Source organism: Macaca mulatta, chromosome 5 (assembly GCF_049350105.2).
Source record: "Macaca mulatta isolate MMU2019108-1 chromosome 5, T2T-MMU8v2.0, whole genome shotgun sequence".
NCBI lineage: Eukaryota > Metazoa > Chordata > Mammalia > Primates > Cercopithecidae > Macaca > Macaca mulatta.
The window spans coordinates 3,884,721-3,890,007 of record NC_133410.1 but is presented as its reverse complement, the minus strand read 5'-3'; the positions used below and the strand labels follow the sequence as shown (position 1 = coordinate 3,890,007).

Sequence of the window (5,287 nt, the reverse complement as noted above, 5' to 3'; positions counted from 1 at the left end):
CACCTTCCTCAGCCTCCTCTCCTCCTCACCCTCAGCTGCTATTTTCTGCAGAGCCTGGGCTTCACTCTGCTGCTCCTAGCTTGCCTTTTCTTAGTCAATAGTGAACCACAGGCCAGCTGCAGCATCCTCATATTGTGATGTAACTTGGGGAAGGGCTGGACACAGAGCTTGTACCATGCCTTCTATCACTGAGAGTAAAACAGAGCTGTGGGGATCTCGGCTTCCCCCACTGCACAGCAGCTCCCAAGCTGCAGGGAGAGTGGGAGTGCACGGGCACCAAACTGCGCCTCTCAGGGGTGTTGCAGCGGATTTTTTAATAAATGTTTTCCACTTCTTTATTCTAGGTCCCAGAAGAACTGGCCCCTCACCCTCCATCTCTGGCTCTGTCTGCTCCCCCTACTCCCCAGGCCTTGCTGTCAGCACCTGCAGCAGATCTGTCCCTGCTGTGGTCCGGGGAAAGTTCCAGCTGGGCCCTCCGTTGCACATCCATCCCTGGGTTGGGCATCCAGGGCATCAAATCTACAAGAAATGCATCCATTTCATCTCCAAGTCAGCTCTGTGCACACCAAGCTGTGTACGGGACAGGCCACCTTAGAAAGTCTGGGTACCCACGCAGCCTTCCACAGAGCCCCACCTACATGGCTGCTTTAGGTTCTCATCATCCTGTGCTCACCAGGAAGGCTGGCAGATCCACACTGGAAACCATGGGCCGGGGAGAAGTAGGGCCTTGGTGCTAGAGAGATCTGCCCAAGCATCCTTCTGCAAGCCCTGTGACAGAAGAGTGAGCAGCCTCAGGGCGAGACAGGTGCTCGGGAAAGAGCCGGACGCGTGCAGAACCTGGAGAGAGCCAGAGGAGGGATCGGCCACAGAGAAACCCATCACCTGCCAGCGCTGACATGGACGTTGGGACAAGGTCAACCCCCAGCCCAGGGCTCCTCCCGCTGCCCTCAGCCTGGCCTGCTGTGCACCGTTCGCCTGGGCAGGGCTACAGATGTGCCCTGCGTGCTTGTGCAGAGGCGCTCCCTGAAGCCACCTCACCAGCCCTGGCTCCCAGTGCTCACTGGGTCCCCACTGCAGCAATGGAGCAGCGAGGAGACCAGTTTGGGGCCATCTAGACCCACCCCACCCTGCAGCATCTCAGTTGCTGAATTGGGCACGTTCTGCAAACTCTATGAGCCTCAGTTTCCTCGCCTGTACAATGGGGATAGCAGGATTCCTGGGGACAGCCCAAGGCACAGCTGTCCTTCAGTAAATGCTGGTAAACCGTGTAAAATAGAGCTGGGAAAGATTAAAAAAACAGAGCCAGCATCCAGAGCAGGGCCTGCCCATCGTTGGTGTTTATGTCACCGTAGCAACCAGGCAGCTGACTTGCTCCGGGGGCAGGCCCCCATCGAATGACCTCCCAGGATGAAGTGCAGATCCCACCCCTTGGTCCCCAGAACTCCTCACCTCGCAGCCCACTCCTCGCACCAGGTCCTCTTCCCTGCAGGTTCCTGCTGGTGGCCCAGCCCTCCAGATTCCTCACTCCCACGCCTCGGCCCGAGAATCCTTCTGGAAACACAAGGTGAGCATCTGTGACATGCAGATTCCGCAGCGTCTTTTCCACATCAGCCCCATGCCCGATGCTGTTGTTTGCCTCTCTACAGGTGGGAAATGGAGACCCAGAGTGGTCAGGAGGCAGCTCCAGGGAGGCGGAACTCCAGGCCACACTTGTGCCTGTCTGTCTCCAAAACCCAGGTGGCCTTTCCAGGGGGAGGGTGCCCGAGTGTCCCTGAGGCCCAGCAGGTGACTGTGTCAGAAGATCTGAGCAGCCCTGGCCCTGGTGTAAAGAAAGCCATTTGATGACAGGGACTCTGTCATCAGAACCTAAGGGGTAGATTGTTGGCAGAGGCAGGGGCAGGCACAGCGCACAAAGGTGGCCCAGAGGCACCTGACACTTAGGAGCGTAGATGCTAACTCTGCTGGGGGCTTTGTCCCTGAGTGAAAGTCACTAAGCCATTGTCGTGTCCTAAAGCATACATCTCAGAATCTCGGGGTTTGGAGAAGACTTTGGGGACCTCAGTCCCTGCCCTCCCATGCTTCCTCCCCAGCTGGAGTCCCACCTCCGCACCTCCCCACCTCCCCCATTGTCCTCGGAGTCTTTGGCTGGCCTCTCTCAGCACCCTGTGAAGCTCACAACATTTGCAGCCCCATATCCCAGAACAAGCAGCTGGGCCTGTCCCTGGGGCAGTGGGACCTATGCTGGCTCCACAGCTACAGGACAAGATCTGGGTTTCCAGGTGTCCGCCTTTCTCTGAAGAATATATACCCATCATGGTAAAACCATAAAATCCTCACCATATGACAACTCTGATGGCAGCTGTGGGCCACCGAGCCCTTTCTCGATTCCCTGTGCCCACAGTTGGTCCAGAGCATCACACCTAATCCTTCCCATAGTGTGTGCTGTTAGTACGAGCCCCATGTCGTAGATAAGAGGCACAGAGGCAGAGTGCTGGTGGCCTGTGCCCTGGTCGCAGCCCGGGGTTCCCTGGTCATCCTGATGCCAAAGCTTACCACCTTCCCCGTGCTGTTCTCTCTCAGAAAGCCGCCTGCAATGAGCTTGTGTGTGTTGGGGGGGGCGGCGCACATGTGCCTGGGAGACGTGCCTGTGTCACTGTGGAGGACATCGGGACCCAGCCCCTCCTGCAGGAGGCAGCCTGGGGCTTCTGGCTCATCTCTATTCTGGCAGGCAGGAGCCAGCCCTTGTCAAGGCTATCTTGGCTGCTAGAGCTGGGCTTCAGGTGTGAGCCTGTGCCTGGGACATGGGCGAATCCACAGCACAGCCAGTGCATGCCGGGCCTGAGAGCCTCCTGTGTGAGGCGAGTCCTTACCAGCTCTGAGAGTGGCGCGGCTCTCGGGAGGGTCACCTCCGCCTTAGGCTCAGCTCGGCCAGACAGGTTAGCCTCTTACACTGCACACAGTAGGTGCTCAACAGGGAGTTTTTGGTTAATAAATTAATGATGGAAGGAGGAAGAGAAAGGAAGACAGGGAGGAAGGAAGGGAGGGAGGGAAAGAGGGAGGGAGAAAAAGAGGAATGGAGGGAGGGAGGGAGAAAGAAGGGAGGGAGGAAGGGAGGGAGGAAGGGAAGGAGGAAGGGAGGGAGGAAGTAAGGAAGGGAGGGAGGGAGAGAGGGAAGGAGAAAGGAAGGGAGGAAGGGAGGGAGAGAGGAAGGAAGAGAGGGAGGGAAGGGGAAAGAGGGGAGGGAGGGAGGGAGGGAGAAAGGGAGGAAATGCTCTTTGTCCCAGCAGCCTTCTCTGAGCAAGGCCCTGGAAGACACAGGTCTCTGCTCTGTGGCTCTGGGCATGGCTGGGTCCATGGAGGTCCACAAGGGCTCAAGCAGGGTGTCCTGGAACCACAAGAGCAGGAAAGGGGCTGTGACCAGGGCAGAGGCCCCTTGGACAGTGACCCTGAGGCAGCTCTCCAGGGACAGGGTCAGGACAGGGGTCAGGATGAAGGAGGCAGTGCAGACAGGAAAGCTGGCCTGGACCCAGCCCCCTGCACATCAGTGCAGCTGCAACCCCCAGCCTCCACCTCCCCACAGCCCTCCTGTGCCGCAGGCTCCGAGATCACAGCCTTCTCCAGGTCCATGTGAGAGGGCCCTAGTACTGGGGAAAAGAGCGGCAGCAGCGTTACATGTGCAATTGGCAAAATTATGAAAATTTTTGATATTTATAAAAAGACCATTTTTTTTCCAATCCTGTCTCTATGAAAAGCCACGGGTCCCTTTTTCCTGTGCCTAGAGTCTCCTCTGCAATGGAAGATGGCAAGGATCCTTGGAGGGCCACCAACTCCATATCCCAGGGAGGAAATATCCAGAAACACCTAGAACACCCTGTTTTGCCAGAAAGCAAGGATGCTTTCCAGTCACCAGGGGTTGTTCCAGAAGGACAAAGCATCCTGCTTGAAGGCTCTCCCTCCTGCCAAGTTATAATAATCTGAGCACAAAAACAATAATAATTACAACACTGATTAATTAAATCAGTTGAGTTTCAGAAGAGCTCTGGGTCCATAAGGCTCCTCACAGGAGGGAAGTTAACACACAGGGTGCCACCCCTCATGGTGCGGGCTGCAGACTTCCTCCCTAGGGAGGGAACCAGGCCAGGGCTGCCCTGCCGGACCCACCCCAGGCCCAGCCGGAAAGGTGCTCCAAGAGGCTGTTCCGACCTCTGCCACATCCAGGCTTGGATGGGGCTGGAGATACTGGCCTTGCATCCTTCTCACTCCTCTCCACTCCACGTAGGCTGGACCTGCACCTGCCAGGTGGCCATGGCCTCATTGTGGGAGCAACATGGGGAGACCTAGGTCCCTGAGTGGCCATGACCATTGACCTAGAACAGTAAGCTCAGGACTGTTATGTGGGAGCAGCAATCGTCCAGCTCCTTCAAACTGCTGCCTCCAAGGGTCTCGTCATTCCATTATGGATACAGCCTCGGGAAATGGTGACGGCAAAGGGGCTCATACCACATGGCCCATTTTTATTAATTTTAATAAACAGGAAATTGAATACACATGGGTCGTTCATTTGTTGAACCAAGCTTCTATCTGCTTATAAAGATTGGATATACGTTTGCTTTTCTGTCTAAGAGGAGAAGAGTGTTTGTTTGCAGGAAACTGAGACAGCAGTGTCTGTGTTAAGAGTAGGAAGGCAGGGCCTGCTCCAAAACCTGCTCCCACATCCCAGAGACCACGATGCCCCCAGGGTGGCCCACCCGAGCCCACATCCCGAAAGGCAGAGCTTGTTCTCAGGTTCCGTCCTTCAGCACCCAAGACAGGACACCTGCCAGTGCTAATGACCAGTCCACATATAACAGTCTGGGCCAGGGAACCCCAGGGAGGAGAACCACAAGGAACTGCCACAGACTGAAGGTTTGCATCCCCCGCAGATCCCCTGTGGGATGGTGTATTGATCTGTTATCACACTGCCAATGAAGACATACCTGAGACTGGGTAAGTTATTTAAAAAAAAAAAAAAAAAAAAAAAAGGTTTAATTGACTCATACTTCCACATGGCTGGGGAGGCCTCAGGAAACTTACAATCATGGCAGAAGGGGAAGCAGACATGTCCTTCTTCACATGACAGCAGCAAGGAGAAGTGTGGAGCAAAAGAGGGGACAGCCCCTTATAAAACCATCAGATCTCCTGAGAGCTCAGTCACTACCACGAGAACAGCAGCATGGAGGTAACTGCCCCCATGAGTCAGTTACCTCCCACCGGGTCTCTCCCACAACACATGGGGATTATGGGAACT

General features: G+C 55.7%; 1 long non-coding RNA gene across 1 annotated transcript; it reads left to right on the top strand.

Moving 5' to 3' along the window:
* Positions 1–228: 228 nt before the first annotated feature.
* On the top strand, positions 229–4,545 carry LOC106998227 (uncharacterized). Its single transcript, XR_001444627.3, has 3 exons — positions 229–913; positions 1,490–1,564; positions 4,280–4,545. It is a non-coding gene; the product is annotated as an uncharacterized LOC106998227 (long non-coding RNA).
* Positions 4,546–5,287: the final 742 nt, after the last annotated feature.